Here is a 20,717-nt window from a genome sequence, read left to right on the forward strand (position 1 = left end):
AAAAGAGAAAGGAAGTTTACCCAGGAAATCCAAAAGGCTGGGTACTTTTTCAGAAGAAAGATGTACTGCCCATCACCTGGCCCATCCTCAAGGGCCTGCCTCCAGGGAGGCAGGAAGTGTTTTGGGGAATGAGAGAGCAAACCAAGGCTCCCCTTTCCCATGTGGTATCCCAGACCTTGACCTGCAGAGTTTTCTCTGAGTTTCTCTATGTTGCTTTGTGCAGACATCAGCAGCCTTTGCAATGGTGATGCCCACTGGCTTTGCTTACCAGACCTTGCTCCTCTGGGAGACTTCTGAGCCAAGTGACCTGCCAGTGCTCCCTCCTAATGACCATTCTCATCCGCAGAGTGAACTCTGCTGCAGAAGCTGTGCAGTCAGCAGGAGAATGGGTGTCTAGGAGTAGCAGAGAAGTTTTGCTCATGGATCATTGCTATGGGTCTTCTACTTCCTTTTGGTGACTGCTTCCAAATGCCCAATCAAGTTCAGCTCTGTCGGTGCAAGAAAGAGAATTTACTTCAATCTCTGAGGCAGGTTATAGTCAAAATAGTGACTATGGTGTGTGTCTGCCCAATCACTCTATAATTTAAAACCAACAAGTAATGCCGGCTGTTCTCTCTTCAGCCACTCATCAGTTCAGTATGTCTGTGTATCTGCTGTCTTTTTTTGGCTAGGATATTTTTCAGTATATTTAACCAAATCTACCTACCTTTCTTTCTTTCTTTCTTTCTAAGAAAAGGGTAGAATTTAATCTTTATTTACAGGACACTGCAAGATAGGAGATTCCATATAGAAATAAGAAACCCACTGAGAGGAGGAGCTTCATATAGTTCATACAGTTTGGAACTGGTCAAGTAGAGCTTTGTTGTAAAAAGTGCTACAATAACAAATTACATTTAAAAAGAGATCTTAGTAGAGAAACAATAAGACAAATTTCTACCAAACGTAGTACACAACAAACAACTTTCTGCCTCAGCTGTACAATCTTAAAATTAAAGGTCCCAGGAGTGCCATCCTGAACCTGGAACATATAGCCTTCAGAGGTAGTTTCTGGCACAACACTCTGATCTTCCTCTTCCTCTACAGAGAAATACTTCTCAATCAAGTTTAATGAAGCTTTGTACACAGACTCATTTTCATGGTTTTGTAGAGCCTCAATTTTGTCCAAATCTCCACATTCTTCAATCATTATACTTAGTTTCTCCATTTCACCTAGTTTCTCAGCAGCCTGAAAGATGTTTGAAATGGAATCCAGAATAATTTTGGTATCCTTTTCAGTTAAAACATTCATCAATGGTTCTATTATGCCACAACGAATGAGGTATACAATCTGTTCAACTGTCCCACCACTTGTATAGTTGGTCATAGCCCGGACAGCTTCCTTTTGTGTCTTAGAGTCTGCCTTAGAGAGAACACCAACGAGGAATGGGACTAATCCATGATTCACAACTTGCCGCATCTGGTCCTGGCAGCCAGGTGTGATGTTTGACATTATCCATGTGGTTTCCTTTTGAATATTAGTTTTGGGGTTCATTAGCAGGCTGGGAAAAACAGCAAGCACTCCTGCATCTGTTAGAACCTAAGTCTGTTCATCTGTCCAGTGACAATATTTCCTATGGTTCTTAGCACAGGAGTCACAATGGGCAATTCAGTAACTCCTAGAAGCTTCACAAGCTGGGACACAACTCCTGTTTTCACAACCATTTCAATCTGTTCATTTGGACCATCAGTAAGGTAGGAAATGGCCCAGCAGGTATCTGCCAAGACTTCTGGATCATCGTGATGCAGGAGACAAACTAAGGTAGGAAGAATCTGCTCAAGAGCATCTAATGGGGGGTGCAGGATTCTTGTTGCGACAAAGGTTTGAAAGTGTCCAAGTAAGGTTACATAATTAATCACATGCTAACGATGACATATCAGGAACCACAAGGAGAGACAAAAGCGGATCAACTGTACCATACTTGATAACCAAGTCTTGAAAAGCTGAACCATCACCTGCAATATTTCCTAGAGCCCATACAGCTTGTTCACTGATGTGGGCATGGGAAGATGCCGAGAAATGAATGCTGGGATAGCACCTCCATCTACCACAGCCTTGGTCTGTTCTGATGTCCAGGAAGCAATGTTAGTAAAAGCCCAAGAAGATTCAAACTGAATGGGACTACAATCAGTTCTGCCCAAGAAGGACACAAATTTTGGATTCAAACCCACCTGGATTATGTTGTCTACGGGGGACTAATTTTCCCTAGAAAGCAGTTTCCTAGCAGCTTGAGTAGCCTGGAGCTGGCTTTCCAAATTGTTGCTATTTATGCCCTTGACAATGTCATCAACACACCAATTTACAGTGCGCTGGTTGTTGCAGTTTTCCTGCAGTGGAGAGGTAGCATCATGGGGAAATGAGCTTACATTTCTCCTTTTCAGCATCTGGTCATCCTTCTTAGCTTTCCTCAGCTCCACATTAACTTCTATTTGACGCCGCCTCATTTCTGTACTGGCTTTCCCCTTGTTCTTAAGGCAGGCAGCTGGTGAATTAGCATTCTTGTTGGTGGACATGGCTATGAAACAAAGGGAGAAGGCTACATGGCCGGCTCAGGCTTCCACGGGAGGTGGTCCAGGACGCACAGGCTGTGGGTCAGCTGCCCTCAAAACGTGACCACGAATCACCCCAAAGATGGTATCCCAAATTTCCTTTCTTAATAGATGGCCCATCTTGACAATGTCTAGCCTGCTTTCATCAGTGATGATTTTAATGTAGCTCTGAGCTTGTGTTGTTGACTTTACTGGTCACAGACATTCCTTCAGAAGTGGTGCCATGCAGCAAGAGATTTGTTCTCAGTGGGCTGCAAGGTTCCACCTAGACACAGAGGGTGGGGTGGTCTTCAATCCTGGGACAGGGTGTCCCAATTCCCAACACTTTGTGTTAGCTCAAAGGGAGTCAGAAGTTCTGCTGGAGGTCTGGTGGATGGGTTGGCTCCAATCTTATCTGTTTACAACTGATAACAAGAAAGAACCTTCCCCAGAGCCAGGGATCTGCTGCCTCTCACCAGGCTTCCAGCCATTCTCAGGCAGCCCCTTCCAGCTGGACTTTGTTCCCAAGTAAACCTGGGCTCCTCTGCCATGAAATGCAAAACTCCTTTTTACAATACCTGTGGTTAAATGAGAGCAAGGGACAGAAAGCTGAAAAATAGCAGCATTCTCCCAGCTAGGCCATCAGCCCTTTCCCTCCCTGGAGCTGTCTAAAGCAAACAGCCAGAGATGGGACATTCCATCCCTCTGCCTGGACTCTCAATCCTGTCTTGCTGGCAAGACATTTCCTTTGCTTTTCCTACAGATTCCTTTAAAATGCATATTTTCAGAACCTTATTTGACCTAGAAATTATCATGATTTCTGAGATTTGCTTTCAAAGACTCCAAAAGAAAAATGGAACTGGGTGCAGAATAACTAAGATTGGCAAAGGTTGATACTTAATCTATGAACACCAGTCCAGTGAATCATTATCCTGGATCTTGTATACATACAAAAGTGTCCATAATACAAAATATAATACAAGTCATGATGGGGAGAAATTCAATTTTGGATACTACTCTTAGAACTTTAATGTCATCAGAAAGTTTTAGGTTCATTTGATAACATCACATAAACTGAAGTTTTAAAAGTTCTTATTCAAAAAAATTATAGTCCTTTAGATTATGCATGGTTTTACTTTATTTTATTTTTTTTTAAAGATTTTATTTATTTATTTGACAGACAGAGATCACAAGTAGGCAGAGAGGCAGGCAGAGGGGGCAGTGGAAGCAGGTTCCCCACCTAACAGAGAGCCTGATGTGGGGCTCAAAATCCAGGACCCTAAGATCATGACCTGAGCTGAAGGCAGAGGCTTAACCCACTAAGTCACCCAGGTACCCCAGCATGGTTTCATTTTAGTGTACAACCCATTTTGCTCGAAAGAGATTCTATTGATTTAGGGTCATATACTTTTATATATAACTAAACTATGTGGTTAACAAGTAATAACCATCAAGTCTAAAAGTATATTTGTTATGACTGCAGTTACAGATGTTTCCCTGCAGGTGTGAGGGGCCTTCTCCCCCATAATTTGCCCAGCCAGGTCTGCTGGTCCTGACATAGTCCTGGCAGCCCACAGAACTAGTCCTTGGGAGACCCACAGCAGGCAGGCTCACCAATTCCCTTTGCTTTATTGCTTTATTTAACAGCTTCTTTAACAAACCCCACATTTAAAGGTTTTAAAATTAAATCAGTATCAAAAACTATTTCATCCTTAGAAGAAGCATGCTATTTCTAGAAAGCTATTTTTATATTAAAATCACAGAAGGATTTACTCCAGAGTTGCAAAGTACCCTCTTCAGTGATGATAAAAGGGCCCCAGTCCTTATTTTGGCAATCACTCCCTTCTTCGATCCAGAGCTTAACATCAGACAATGACTGGGGCAGTCACCTCTACACTCTGTGGTCTTCATACACTGAGCACACAGTAGGCTTCTTCCCATAAAATCGGTACATTACATATTGTTTGAAGATCCACCTGCCACAGGGACTTAAACTAAGCCTCTGTTGCCTGTCCTTTTACATGGGGGATAATAAAAACACTGCCTCAGAGGCATGCTGTATTAAATGCGTAATGTATATGATGTAGTCACCACGGTGCTGGGCACAGAGAAAAAGTTCTATCTCTGGAAGGATCCATTCATCCTCAGAAAACAGGGGAAGAAATGTCTTCTTTTATATTCCTGCTCCACAGTCAATACTTTAGGTACACATGCCTGCTGCCTAGGTCCCACACAATGGCTCCCTTCTCTTGTTGGGCGCTCACAACCATACAATGGTAGGCAATATAAAATTTGCATTTTCCTGTGAAAATTTGTTCTCATGTTGAGATTTTAATTTTTTTTTTTTTTCCCCAGTGAGGGAAAGGCTTGTTGCCTTAGCCACCAATGTTTACATCAGGGGTTGACTACTCTGCTGCTGTCAGCACTGTTAACACTACTGAGGAGAGAATCAGCCCAAGTCTCCAGCCTCCACCCCACCCCCACCTGGTCTCAGTGAGGGGACAGTCCTGGAGGCTCAGCATGGGCCCTGCCTGTTACAGCAGCTCACTGCCTAATGGACTTCCACAGCAGAACCCAGAGATCTCACTGCTGTTTCTCACAGCCTACAGAAGGAAAGGAAAGATCTGTATATTCTTTTCTTATTCATCTTATGTCCTAATGCAGTTATTCCAGGACCTGGAGTAAAGATATATTTAAATACAGAACACCTTAAGACTCTACTTCCTTGGAAACTGATCTGCACTCACTTGGAATTTGATCTTCAAAGTACTGATGAGAGAAGGAGACTTTCACACCAGAGGACGTGCCAGTGGGAAATGACCCGGAGACACCCTGTTAGGTAAGGACACACATCATTCAGATCTCAGAGCTGAGAGGGGCATTTAAAAGTGTTCAGAATAAACTGCAGCATATGCACAAATGTTCTTTCTCATTAAGGGACATGCACACTTTTTTGGTCACAAAATATTTCTAAGTCATGACAACATTAATTAAGTTACATCTACAAGTTACAGAATGATGGCATAATATTTATTAAATGTTAAATTTGTATATATTTATGTTTATATATGATTGCTTTACATTTTAAGCATATGGACATTTCTACTTTTACTTTTAATATTTAAACCAATAATTTTCTTTAAACATTCTAGGCTTCTGTTTTTTGTCAGTGTGGCATTACACATCATCCACTTGGGAGACAACAGTAAGAAGCATTTTATTTATAGTCTCTTTTTATTGTATATTTATTTCTTAATCATCATCAGTCTCACATTTTCAATGTTTTAAAAGATTATCAAAAAGAGAAACATAAAGGTAACAGAGAAGAAATCAACAATGCTACAGCCCAGAAGCTCCAGCAGGAAACACTCAACTGGATCCTGAATAATTTGGGGGAGGGGAATGGAAGCATGGATGGGTGGCGACTGCAGGATTCAAGTACCTACTTCAGGGCTTTCTCAGGTAGTAAGTGGCATTACCCCACAAAAACCTTTCTGGTCATCTCCATTACTGTCCTCTCAGTTTAGGATCTGAGAACAACCTGGAATAGATTAAGGATAAAATGAAAAACCCAACAAACCACAATTTATCATCTTCACATGAGGATATACTATAAAGTGAAAAATATGTCCTAGTGAGGTGCTCTTTTGCTGTGAAAACAAGTTTTACTCTTTCACTGGTACAATATTGCATTTGCTCAGGTCTAGAGGAGTGTGATTTAAATATATTCAAAACAAAGATTCCAACCCAAGTTAAAAGCAGGCCCTTGCTTGGCTTATTGCAGACTCTCAGGCTCCAGACCCCATATCTCTGGGAGGCAGGGTGAGGGAGGGGCCTTGTCCCCCTGGTGGGGACAAGAGGTTGGGAGGGTTTTCTGTAGTCATCCCACTGTGGGTGGTCCCCGCCTTGAAGGCCTGTTTTTAATCACTGTCCAGGGAAGCCACCCCCTGACTTTAACATCTGAAAGGAAAGAGAGAGAAAATCCTATTTGCTGGGGCCAGGGTTTCTCCTTAGGTCCTTGAGCTGCTTCCTGACCCTCTGGTACCCCTGGCAGTTTGTTTTTAATCCTTAAATTAACAAGTAGGGTCTACCTGAGCAAACACACTTGGCAGGGAGTTAAATTTTATTGCCTTTCCAGGCGATCTCATGAGGCCCTCTCAGGGGTAGTCTAAGGCAAAGGGACAGGAAGCAGACAGACTTGAACACCCAGGCCTCCCGCCCACAGGTGTACCCCCAAGGCTCAGCTGCTGCAGGAATGGTGGCACCTGCGTGCTGGGCAGCTTCTGCATATGTCCTGCCCACTTCACTGGCCGTTATTGTGAGCATGATCAGAGGCATAGGTGGGCCCATGCAGGAGCCTGCCTGCAAGTGGGGCAGGAACATGGGAGGGGGTGAGGGGAGAGGAGGGGCTTGACCTTGCAGAGCGGAGTGGGTGTGGGTAGGGGGTCCTTCAGGGTAGCACATGGGGGAGGGGGGTGGGGTGTGGATGGGAGCAGGTGCAGAGGCCCTGTGGGGCTGGGCATGTCTGGGAGTGGACACCAAGAGTGGAGAAGACAGACAGGGTGGGGCTTGGGCATGGGTAGTGCACAGGCACCAGAAGGGCTGACACTGCCTATCTGTCTCCTCAGTGAATGCGGTGCACTCATGCATGGAGCCTGGACCTTCCACAGCTGCCGCCTTTGCAGGTGTGTCTTCGCAGTCCTACACTGTCTCCCTCAGCAGACACCAGATAACTGTGGTAAGTGGGCCTACGTCCTGTGCACACAGTCCACACTGGCAGGCATTGCTCCTTTGTAACACCCAATCCATAGAGATCTAGATGTTCCAGGTGACACAGAAATGAGAACAGGGTTGATTGATCACAGGAAAGTCACATTCATTGTGAATCACATAGCATATTATCACTATTATTTAAAATAATTCCTAATTTACTATGCCCAGGTACAGGGTTTAAATGTGTTTTCCAAACAGTGTCCTTAAGTGTCCTTCCAGTAAGCAGACTCTGGGGAACACACAAGTTGCTAAACAGAGCCAACCCTGGCAGGGAGGTTACTGACTAAATCTCTATCGATTTCCCTACACCATGCCAACATCATCTCCTCAACTGTGAAGTGAGGAGGGTACTGGAACAGGACAGGAACAGGCATGGATGGTCTGGTTCTGCCCTTTACAGCCAACCAGGCAGTTCCAGAGAAGGAAGGTACCTTGTAAGCAAAACTCAGGCCTGCCAAGCATATTAAGAGCCTGGAGGGTGTGGAGAACACATGGGGTGAACACTCATTTGTGAGAATTCTGAGCAGTGAGCAAATTCAACACAAATATTTCACTCACTGTAAAAGTCAGTGAGGAGTGTGAATTTTCTGCATCAGAAAACAAGTGTAACTCTCTGCTATTGATCTTGGGCAGGGCCAAGGGGCACAGGTAAAGAAGGCACAGCATTTCAATGCCACATGCTGTATCCTCTCCCCTCTTCAGCATGCTCTGCATGGACTCCAGTGAATGAAGGCACAGCCCTTCAACCTCTTCATCAGCCTTGGGGGCCTTGGTTGTGCAGTGAGCAGTCAAAGCTCCTAAAGCCCCTTTTCTGTTCCTCTGTCCACCTTCTTTAGCTCTGGCCAAATCACAGATGTTCAGCACCACTTCCCACCCCTTTGTCCATGGTCAGGATGGCAGTGCAGGGGGGGCACCACCACTGGGGGTGGAGTGGAGCCCTCCAAACCAACCTCCTGCCCCTGCCTTCCTGGTGGGGCCAGTAGTGGAGGAGCACACTTAATGAATGCTCAGCTTCCAAGCCACCTTCCTGCTCCTCCCTCCCTCTTCTGCAACCTTGGGTAAGATGAGCTATCAAGAGATGTCTAATGAATGTACAACCCATCAACCCCACTTCCTGCTCTGTCCCTTCTCATCCAGCTGTGCATGGTATGGGCAGTGCCAGTAGGAAGAGAGAAAGTATAGTACAGTATTGCAAAGTGTTGCAGCTTGTCCTCCTTCTCTCATGCCCACCAGGTTTCCAAAGCCCTCCCTCTCCTTTCATTTGCTGAGCTTATGCCCCTGATCCACTGGCTGCTCTTTTTGTGCCCCCAGAGAAAGGAGGACACAAATTAAGGAACAGGTATTGGAATTGCAAGTGGGACATGTATAGTCCTACAGGTGAAGTTATTTCCTACATGCCATTGGTGCTCCCAGCAAAAATGTGGGAAGGGGCTAGTTGTGGTCATTTCCAGTCTCCTATGCAAGGCCACTTTGGGTTCAGAAGCAACAGGGCAGGGACTAGATTTCAGATTATCTGCTTACTGTTTTCTATTCTTGGAAACATCCAAGGGGGCAAATGCTGTCTGCCAAGTACAGTGACAATGGCTTCTACATGTGACTTCTGCTCATCACAGTTAAACAAAATAATAATATTTCACAGTAATTTGTCAGGTGTCAAAAGGACAGGAACACTTTTGTACTGTTTTACCCATTGATCCTTCCTCAGGGCAGATGACTGGCTTGCTGACAGAGGTGATGATGACATGAAGGATGATGATGAGAATGATGATGGCTGTCAGTTATTTCAGGCACTTCATTCACTTTATCCTATTTGATTCTCTTAAGTCCATGAAATAAGTATTATTATACTTTTTATATTTAAGGAAACGAGGCTTATAGGAGTTGACTCCAACAGCTAATAAACAAGGTCTGATACTTTTCTCTTAAGAGATAATCACAAAAGGCTAACTGCTAATTTAGAAATACTTTATAACATTTAATTATTGAAAAATACTACAAATAAACATACCATAGCATATTTGATATAATTAATGTTATTTTACGAATAGTGAGAATATTAATTCATATTCATAGATTCGTATTAATCTATGAATAAAATTGTTACCATTTATGGACATTGTGAGGACATCCCTGAATTTTGTCAAATACTTTTTTTAGTTGTGATATAATTTGCATATAACATTGTATTACTTTCAGGTGTGCAACACAATGATTTGATTTTTTTGTACGTTGTGAAATGATCAGCACACTAAATCTACTTAACATCCATCACCTCACATAGTTATGGTTTTCTTTCTTGTGATGAGAACTTTTAAGATCTATCTGCTTAACAACTTTTTTTTAAAAGGATTTTATTTATTTATTTGACAGAGAGAGAGAGACAGATCACAAGCAGGCAGAGAGGCAGGCAGAGAGAGAGGGGGAAGCAGGCTCCTGGCTGAGCAGAGACCCCAATGTGGGGCTCAATCCCAGGACCCTGAGATCATGACCTGAGCTGAAGGCAGAGGCTTAATCCCCTGAGCCACACAGGTGCCTCCCACTTAACAACTTTTAAATATAGATTTATTATAATCACCATGCTATATATTACATCTCCATGAGTTATTTATTTTAAAACTGGAAATTTGTACCTTTGATCTTTGATCTTCTCCCACTTTGCTCACCTATCAACCCCCACCTTTGACAGTCACCAAACTTCTTGTTTCTTTGAGTTCTGCTGTTTTTATTTTACGATTTCATATTGTGAGAGCTTATGGTATTTTTCTTTCTCTGTTCAATTTATTTAATTTGGCATAACACCCTCAAGGTCCATCCATGTTGTCACAGATGGCAAGATTTCCTTCTTTCTTAAGGCTGAAAATATCCCATTATGTATGTTTGTGTTATCTATCATATATTTTCTTCTATCAACATTTACATCCTATTCATTTAATTTATATCACATTTATACATATTTATATCATATATGCTCTTTGTCATTCATCCATCAATGTTTGCTTAAGTTGCTTCCATATTTTGACTATTGTAAATAGTGTGTGGTGAACATGGAGGTACATATACATTTTTGAGTTAGTATGTTTGTTTCCTTTGGATAAATGCCCAGAGGTGGAATTGGTGGATCATATGGAGATCTATTGTTAATTTTTTGAAGAATCCCCATACCTGTTTCCATAGAGGCTGCACCAACTTACATTCCCACCAACAGTGCATAAGGGTTCAGGATGTAAATCTTAACTACTGTGCCATTTCTGTACTCTTTCTATAAGAATAATTATCAATACATACTAAAGACATTTTTGATAGTGTTATTTAGAATATCGAAAATATGGCCATATTCTAAATCAAACAGTAAGTAACTGTTTTAAATTCTTTAATGGGATGTTGTAAGGATTTTTAAAAACATGGGAGATAGAATGGAAATTTATGTCCATAACATAATGAAAAAGATGTGAATCAAGGATACATGTCGATGGGCAAGTCACCAGTAGATAACAAAACACTACAAAATCATGACCCTCTGGCACTTCCAGGGACCTGAAGACCAAACAACTTCCAAGGGCCCTTCTTGCTCTGATGCTCTGCAGGTATAAGAATGACAGACTTTCTTAATGCTGAATAGAATGTCTTTTCAAGGGCATATTTTTCCAATCTAATTCAGAAGAACACTAATTTTTCTGTTTTCTCATGTAAAAGAAGGATAACCTACCCTCTACTCTCACATAGATTTTGAAAGATAAAATTTATGCCAAATCATCTTGTTTGTTGGTGTGAGCTCTTTCATCATTTTTCTCTTCCATGATCTAAAATAGTGTCTTGTGAATAATATTCTCAATAAATATTGAATGGATGGCCTTTGGCAGTTAGTTCCAAATACATCTCAAAAGAAGAAACACCATATAAGCCATTATCTATTATTACGTTGCAATCAAAAGAAACCATTTCTAGTATTCTAAAAACAGTATGCTTGAGGCAGGCAACTGTCATTATCTCTACTATTTTCTTCATTTATGTTTGTTAATTTTGCATTAAAAGAGACAGTGTAGCATAATAGAAAAAGCATGGGAAAACCCCTCCAAAATCCTTGTTCAAATCCCCCCAAATACTTGTTATAATATTTACGATCCTTATGAAGGGTTGAATAACTTGTTTGTGTTTCAGTCTCTGCAACTGCAAAATTAGAGCTGAATATTTACCCCATTGATTTATTAAGATGAGAAGGACTTCACCTGTTATATATGATGCACAAAATAAATTATTATTTTATTATCATCCTCATCAGCAATGTTCCAGTCAACATACTGAGGTTTAAAAAATTATTTCATAATCTAGCATTTATATGCAAGTTTACTGAAATGTGTTTTCTGGTTTGTGAACAATATCCACTAATTGAGGAGCCTTAAGTTTAACCATAATTTGTTAAACAAAACAAAACAAAACAAAGCACAAGCGTCCAGCCGGCAGGAAGCTTAGTGTCGGAATAGGCCCCAAACTCATTATACCAAGAGGGTGGTTCTTCCCACATATAGCCCCAAAGAATTAAGTATTTCATTAGCCTAAAGAACCAGTTTAGTGTTCTAAAATTTAGAGTCTAAGTACTGACATAGTGAAGTAGAAAACTCAAGTGCCTTTAGGGGTAAACAGGGAATGTGAATGTCAAGTTAGGGTCAGTTCACACCTCACCTCATGCTTCCAACTCAGTTTTTAAAAATATATTTCTGGCACCAACCAACCCAAAAAAACAAAACAAAAATCATAGGGCCAGAACCAGCCTGTAGGCCTATGGGAGAGATGGCTTTCCAGGATCATGGCCTCAGCCAGCTCCAACATGCTGTATGGGAAAGAGAGACCCTTTGTCCCGCTTTCCAGGGACATTCTCCCATGATAGGTGCCATTCCAATGGGTAAGGTTCTCTGGGTGTCCTGGCAGGAGAGGGAGTCATCTGGCTCCCAGAGGTATCTATAAATTGGAGAGTTTTAGGAATACTGGTTCCAGACCTCACATTAAAATATGCCATTACCTTCATTCAAGTTGGTCTTAAACTTTTTTTCCATATTAATTTCCCACTCCACTCCAGTAAAAATACTTGAGTATGTGCCCCATTCAGTGGTGGTGAGACAGTTGCCATGCAGAGCATGTGCAAACATGATTTTACTTATATCTTCTTTTTCACATAGGCACAGGACTAACACACATGATAAAAATCTTTGCTATGTCTGACCAAGTCTAAAAAAGGCCTTTTGATAAGAATACAATAAAAATCCTAGTTTATAGGGGCACCTGGGTGGCTCAGCTGGTTAAGCCTCTGCCTTCGGCTCAGGTCATGATCTCAGGGTCCTGGAATCGAGCCCTGCATCAGGCTCTCTGCTCAGCAGGGAGCCTGCTTCCCCTCTCTCTCTGTCTGTCTCTCTGCCTACTTGTGATCTCTCTCTCTCTCTCTCTCTCTGTGTCAAATAAATAAATAAAATTATAAAAAAAATCCCAATTTATAGTAAGTTATACACTGGTAGCAGTTTCCTTTTCAATATGAGGTGAGTTAATGGTCATAGAACAATTGATTCAGTAAATTCTAATCAGTACAGTAAATATTGTAAGGCTCAGTTTTAAATTTTCCTAAATGTAGAGTGGAAGAATATTTTCTCCCTAAGCTCAGTGAGTGACCTTGGGCCTCCTGAGAGGGACCCCATGTGGTACTCACAGCCCCAATTTGCTGACCCCTGCTGACTGGGCTGACTTGGTCTAATCAAATTCCCAAAGCTGACTAAAACAACAGCCTTTGAGCTTATATATAAGAAATGACTGCCAAAAAGGGCCTTAATCTTTTCTAGCAGGCAGCCTGCTTCATTCCACCAGGGGAGAGTCAAAACTGAAGCTCAGTATGGACAGACCCCTTTCTCAACTGAATAGCTTCTTACACACAGACCACCTGTCTTAGCATCAGCTTTTCTGGAGCCTTCCCTGGGCCCAGATGTTAGATTTCCTGTTTTGTGAGGTTTTCGTACACTGGAACAACCCTCTCCCAGAGTGGGGTAGTATAGGGAGGTGATACCCAGGCCTAGAGTGGGCCACACCTCAGTCCTATCCTGAATATAGCCTCTTAGATGGCCCCACCATAGCCCACCTGTGAACAGGTGAAGAGTGGGTACCTGTTTCCATTGCTTGTCATCATTATCTGTTAACTTCCACTGTGTCATGCTCACCATAGGTTCTCACATTCAGAGAGCAACTCCTGGAGGGATTGTAGGGGGCAGGACAAGGCAGGTCTGTCTGAGGTCTGTGGTGGGGTGAAAGGGGAAGAACACCAGGTGGGCTTCTGCCAAGCAGTCCGGGTAGAAGTTCCTGTAGTTAGGCCCTTCCTCATCTGCATGCTTACCTGTCCAGTCAACCATACATACGCCCAGACTGGCCTGTGAGAATGCTTTAGTGCAGTTGGCACCCCTGACTGCCCATGGTCAGCTTCACATCATAATCACTCATAATCACTCAGCAGGGATTTTAGCTAAGACCCCTGCTGGGTCCCACTGCTCCTGGGACTCCCACCCAACACCTTTGGGGTGGGGTCCCACCCGCACAGAAAGCCAGACTCACTTCTTCAGGCTAAGAGGAGCCACACTGTGGCAGCCAGAAAGGTGAGCACCTTGGGGTGTGACACCAGTCCCCAGATTGCTGGGAAGCTCTTCATTTTTGTAACTTCCTCTGTGGGAAGTGTAGCCATTGCTTTCAGAATGGGTGCTTTCTCCTGTTTAATAAGTGGTACCTAGTCAAGGGAATGATATTAGGACTCATTTGGAGAAGAGTTGGACCTTCTTTGCAACACAGGGATGTAAGCTATTTTATTTTATTGTATTTCAAATCACACCTCTTTGCCCCTAATTGCTAAATGACCTGATGTGAAATTCTCTGAAAGATCACCTTTGATCAGCACACAGGCTAAATAAGAAGGGCTGAAGAGTTGTTTGTTAAGCTCTAAAAATGTAAATTCTCTTTCAGCTCTCTAATTCCCACAGAAATCCCCTTGTTTCTGTTTGCAAGGAAAGGACTAGGAAAGCTCCAGGAAGGTTATTCTTCCTTAAACTGGGCTTCCTACAGTGGGGCTTCCTTCCTATGCTAGGTGAGCCAACTGTTGCCTCAGGCCTGACCTCAAAACCCTCTAGCCCTGCAGCAGAGCCCCAGCAGCAAAGGCTGGTGAGGAACCGCAAGCAGAATAGGGCCTGTATCAGAGCAGGTGGAGACAGCTCTATTTCAGTTTCTTAAAACCAGCATGTGACAGTGTCTCTCCCACTCTCTGGATTTTTTTTTTTTTTTCAGACCTGGAAGAGTTTCTTGCTGCACGCTCAAATGGACAGAGCGCATACCGAATGCTGAGTGTTCTCGTCCTTCTTCTGTGCTCACTCTTACAAAGGCTCCTTAGGGAAGGGAGAGATGGCTGACGAGACCCTAGGGGGCCTACTCCACAGTTCCACACTGGCAGAATCTTGGCCTCCCCAGCGCAGCTTGAGCAAGACTGGTCCTCTGTGGGAAAGCTGGGACTTGTGCAGCCTCTCAGTTTCTGTGTTGTAGGTAATAGATTTGTTTTATCTCCTATCAACTGAAGCATTAGATGAATATATTCATTGTTTAATAAATATTTTCATGAAAGAGACAGTCTCACTTCCCTAAACCTTATTTCCAGGTCTATGACTTAGACACCATAAGTAAACACTTGAGCTGGGGCCTTATTCAACCCTAAATTCTCCCTGATGATTTCAGAGTGAACTGAGCACACTGCCCCTCCCAGATGACAACTCTTCCTTGAGTCCCCCTTCATTCTCCACCTCCCCCCTCTTCCCAGCACGGAGATATGCCATGGACGTGACAACACTTCACATCATGCATTTGTTCACTATTCATCTCCCCCACTACTCCCTACATCCTTGGGAGGTAGACACAGCACCACATGGGCTGTACTCTGGGTCAATCAACTATCTTTGCAATGGCCTCACCATACCTAAATAATAATAGAAGCTACATTTGAAGACATTAGGGAAGAGCTGTTCATACATTAGAACTGTAAGAACTAAAGAACCGCTTAAGCATTGGCATAGTGTCATCACAGTGAAAGCTCCTACAAATGCTGGTATGTCAAATTTTTTTTTAAAGATTTTATTTATTTATTTGACAGACAGAGATCACAAGTAGACAGAGAGGCAGGCGGCAGGCGGGGTGGGGGGGGGGTAGCAGGCTCCCTGCTGAGCAGAGAGCCCGATGTGGGGCTCCATCCCAGGACCCTGGGATCATGACCTGAGCTGAAGACAGAGGCTTTAACTCACTGAGCCACCCAGGTGCCCTGGTATGACAAATTTTTAACTCATGTTGACTGAACTTCCCCAAAGACCAGTCCTTCAGGTAATGCCCAGAGGTCAAGACAAGGATTGTTAGTAATGAACATCCACTTGGACCCAGTGCATTCTCTCGAGGGAAGCCTGGTGCTGCTTGGGCCTCTGAAGTTTATTGTACACCAAGGGGTACCTCAATAAAGCTGGGGGGGAAATGTTATCACCATTGAAGAACATGTTCACAGGTTTGTAAATGAACAAAAACTGTACTTCAGAATCTCTGTTACTGAGTCAGTAGCAACTTCATCTAATAATAAACCTTACCTCTGAGCAGGCTTTTAGATTTCCCTCATGACATTTGATAAAGCATGAGAAAAGAAAAGGCACCATCACAGTCTTTGTGTGCTGTGTGAGGGAACAGAGGCTTGAGGACTAAGTAGATACATGGCCAGCATGTGAGAAATGGGACACTGAAGTTTTGGTGCCTTGATTCCAAAGCCCATGCACTTTCTCTCACATCTCTACTGCCTGGAAGGGACTGTAAATGTCTGCTATGAGTTTGGCATCAACTGTGGCTTTAGTCCTTGCTCTAGAGCCTCTGGTGGGATGGGGGGTGCTTGCCAGGCCCATGACTTCAGTAAACCAGTCCTTGCTCAGCACTCAACTCAAGTACTTTTAGCACCCAATGGGTATTTCCCACACTGATGCTTCACTGTTTCCCCTTCCCTCCATCCCAAACTCTTTTGATGACAGGCAGTTTCAAAGTTAATCCTCCCACAGTCCTCAGAGTCTGGAGTTCTGGAGCAGGGCTCCTTCCTGTGGGAGTCAGGCCCTGGGGCAGCCACAATGCATACCCAGCTCAGGTAGGACTCTGAGAAAGGAGGAGCCTTCAGGCAGAAATTCACTCCAAATTCCCCCAATTGGTATTTAACATTTCACCTCAGATAATGTTGCCAAAAGTGGAAATGCCATTCCCTTTTGGAAAATCTGTCTTCCTCACATGGGCCAGCCATGGTTTCCATGTGATAAGTAAAAGACACTATACTATAAAAAAGGCAGCAAAACATGTTTTTCAGGGACTGATCATTAAGGTGGGCCCCTGTCTTCCTTCTGAAGAGGAGGAAAGCATAGGCTGTATGTTGCAAGGTGGAGTGAGGGAAGCTCAGCGATGGGTGAGGGAAGACACCACTTAGGTTCTTATCAAACTGACCAGTTAAAATAGGCTCTTGCTGTCTTGTGTGGACCTTTGGAAGGAAACAAACCTAGGTCATCATTTTGAGTAAATATAAATAGAAAATGAGACAAAATATGTTTGAATTTTTGTTTTCAATCATGTATAGGTATGAAATATGTTGCATTTAAAATGGACTTCATTTGCCCTGTCAGTGTCAATATTTTCCTCCACAAAACCAAATCTGAGACTGCTGAATTGAAAAATGTCACTTAATCACTCCAGAAACTCCTAGAAATCCATAATCTCCAGATTATCATTTCCATGCCATCAACAGGGAGGGTCTAAGGATCAAGAGAGCTACCTGGCAAGCTCCATGGGTGAATGCAGCACTCAGAGCCTAGGGCTGGACCTTATGAGGAAAAAGATTTCTGAGGACAGAAGGAAGACACTTGGCACAGGGTCTAAGGTTTCAGGATCAGAGGACTTGGTAGAGTATCATCACCTGAGCCAGCCATGGCTGGCTGACCATCCCTTCACCAATATTTGTGCTGCTCTGAGTAGGGATGAGGCAAGATATCTTGCTGCAGCTGGCATGAGCACTATACAAGACTGCCATAGAGCTTCCTTCTGTTTTCTTGTTTTCTCCAACTACGTGTGTGACAAGACAGGTACTTTCTTCCATGACTTTAGCAATTTCACTTACAGAAGTTGGTGAGAAGGCACATAAATGAAGTCAGGTCTCCAAAGATTGGCCCAGAAACACAGTCACACTGAAGAGCAATTTTAAGGGCTAGGGCAGCTACAATAGCATGTTCTAGTATAGTGGAAGTGGAGAGGGCATGGGCTTCAGTACAGCACAAACAGAGATGGGAGCAGGGCCTAGAGCTTAGGTGGTCCTTGCTGCTCCCTTTATGGCCTGGAGGACATCTTTTGGAGTTTCTCTAGTAGGATTTTGGAATTTTCAGGCCCAGACTCTCCCCCTGTGTGTCTTCCCACTCACAGCTGACATCTTGCGACCTCCCCTCCCACCCCCCACTCTTGGGTGGGACATGTGTGACATTCTTCCAGGAATCTTCCAACTATCTTTATGTTAATACCTTGCTAAGAAGGGAAAAACTACCTTAACTTGACAATGGCAAGGCCTCTGGTAATCCGGGTATCTTGTGGGTCTTCTTTAGGAAATGAAAGTTCTTTTGAAACCTCCCTTTTTCCTTACCTCCCCCAACCCTAGTATATAATCAGCCACCCCACCCAACCCCAGGTCAGCAACTCTTCCTCCCCACGGGTCCTGTCCCCGTGCTTTAATAAAATTACATTTTTGCACCAGAGACATCTTAAGAATTCTTTCTTGGCCATCAGCTCTGGACCTCACTTATATTTTAAAACTTCATCATTTGGTTCCCAAATGTGGGGTTTTGAGTCTTTACATCTGGACTCTGAGGTTTGGTCCAAAATTGGTGAGTACTTTGGACTTTTCTCTTCTCTTCCTTTATTCTCATTTCATGAGGACTTTTCAAGGAGTACAGTCTTATTGGAACACTTTCATGTCGATTGCTCAGGCTGTAATCCTCTAGCCCATGGCTACTGTACAGGGAGGAAAAGGTCTGCCTTTTGGCTGGAAGTTAGTACCCTGGCTGGAATGGTAATAAGACCCAGAAATTTGATGTCCTCTCTCTATTCCTGTTCTTATACAAAGTAATCTGTCTTGGGCATGTGACAGCTGCCTGTCGCCAGGATGTCTGCCAATCTTAAGACTCCCATGTGAGATTTCCTCCTGATTGATCTAATGTGATCCCCTCCACATCTTCAGCTAGCCATTCTGGCTGTGGGGCCTCCACTGGGAGCCAGCCAAAACCAGAACCTGATTGAATTAAAACCCAACGGGGGACCATTTCCTAGGGAAGTTGGCTGTAAGGACCATGATGGCTTAGACCATGACAGATTTCAATCTTTACTGTTTCCTTCTGGTGTCCTCTACTAACTCCTTAAAACTACAAAATTGGGTAATTCACCCTTGCAAAACTTTTCTAGTATTTTCCATGGGTTAAAAGTTACAGGGCAATAACAACTTCCAGAGTGTAGGACCGCACAGTATCTTAGAGTCCATTTACCAGACACCCATCTGTAGCTTGTGGTATGATGGGAAAGGGGAGGGAGTGATGCTGAGACCCTCTCCAGGACCTTTTACAGCAGGAATGCCTTCACAGGAAGGCAGGATGGTGATCAATAGCAATTTTTGTTGAGGAATGCCTCTGGTCGCTTTTGACACCTGGTACCTCTGACATATCCAACTACCCAGGAGTCGGGGCAGGGGGAATTTTGGTAATGAACCTTCTTTACTTGTATAGGAACAGGGGATCCTCTTCTTCTGTTCCCAAGGTTTCTACCTTGGGATATCTTTTAACCCACTGGAATCAATTTGGACTGCAAGATTTAAGATTTAAGATTTAAGAAAGAAAAAAAAAAAAGAAAGAAAGAAATGATCTGTAACACTGAATGGCCTAAGTACCACTAAGAAGAAGTGGGACATAAAGTTTCAACTCTCAATCAATCAGTTAGACTTCTTTTGCAAGGAGAAGGGCAAATGGACTGACGTCCAAACCTTTATGGCTCTAAATCAGGATCCAAACCTATGGGCCTCTTGTAACCCCCAACCAGGTTAACAGACACACCCCTGGATATATTGGGTGATGATTGTCTAAATATGCCTATTCCTTTTAATATACCTGGGATGTTGGAGAAATAGCAGGCCAGTCCAAACAAAGAGGACACTGGCTTTACTGCTATCCCTCCTCCTTATAAACCCCAAGACTCCTCTGCTCCCAGGCCAGTTGGACTTACCAGGAGCAGGACTCCCTATCTTCCAGGAGCTCCATCTAATTATGGGTTACACCTTCTTAGAGAAGTTGCTAATGGAGTAGTGGCCATGTCCCATTCTCCATGGCAGATGTGGCTCAGTTAAAACAATTAGGAAGATATTCTGAAAACACCTCTCAATTTGAGGACTTTCAAGAAGTATCTATTATGTTTGATTTGACCTGGAAGGATATATATATCATTTAAAGTCATTTTTGTAACCCTGAGGAAAAGAAACAAATCTGGGAGGGATCACAAGAGTTTGTTGATGAACTGGCAAGGAGAAATAGGAAATGTTACCCATTTGGGGGTGCTGCTGTCCCTAGCACCAAACCACACTGAAACTATCAGGAGAATAGTCCAGGGAGAAAAAAATGAGACCATGTGATCACTTGTTTAATAGAAGGAATGAAAAAAGGATTTTCTAAACCTGTAAACTTTGATAAACTTCAGGAAGTTACACAAGGAAGTGATAAAAATCCAGTTCTATTTCAGGGACAATTGGTAGAAGCCATCTGTGTAAGTATACAAATTTGGACCCAGCCTCACCCGAGGAAGTAACCATACTAAATACACATTTTATAAGCCAATCAGCACCTGACATCCACTGAAAACTAACTAAAATGGCTTTAGGCCCTCAAACTCTCAGCCAGCACCTACTAGAAGTAGTGACAGAAGTCTTTAATAATAGAGATATGGCCTTAAGGCAAGAAAAGGACTGGCGAACTAAATTGCAGGGTAAGATACAAGCTCAAATAATGGCTGCTGCTATTGAGGATTCCCCACAGCACCAGACTAACCAGGGACAAAAGAAAAGGTTGGTAACAGAACTAGATAAATCCACATGTTATAAATGTGGCCAGATCACACACTGCAGAGAATGTCCAAACAAAAACTCTCCACTAGAGCCATGTCCTGTCTGTAAAGAAACAGGACATTGGAAGAGAGAGGAATACAGGAACTCACTTCCCTGCCTGAGAGCCCAAACTGGAGGAACTGGCATAATGGGGCCCTGAGTCTGGTCTGTCTCCCTTCGA

At 43.2% G+C, this 20,717-nt stretch overlaps 1 pseudogene across 1 annotated transcript; it reads right to left on the reverse strand.

The window, feature by feature from the left end:
- Positions 1-874: 874 nt before the first annotated feature.
- LOC308341622 (importin subunit alpha-1-like) lies at positions 875-2,550 on the reverse strand (annotated as a pseudogene). The gene has a single exon. The product of its transcript is annotated as an importin subunit alpha-1-like (transcript).
- Positions 2,551-20,717: the final 18,167 nt, after the last annotated feature.

Source organism: Martes martes, assembly GCF_963455335.1.
Source record: "Martes martes genome assembly, chromosome: 4".
NCBI lineage: Eukaryota > Metazoa > Chordata > Mammalia > Carnivora > Mustelidae > Martes > Martes martes.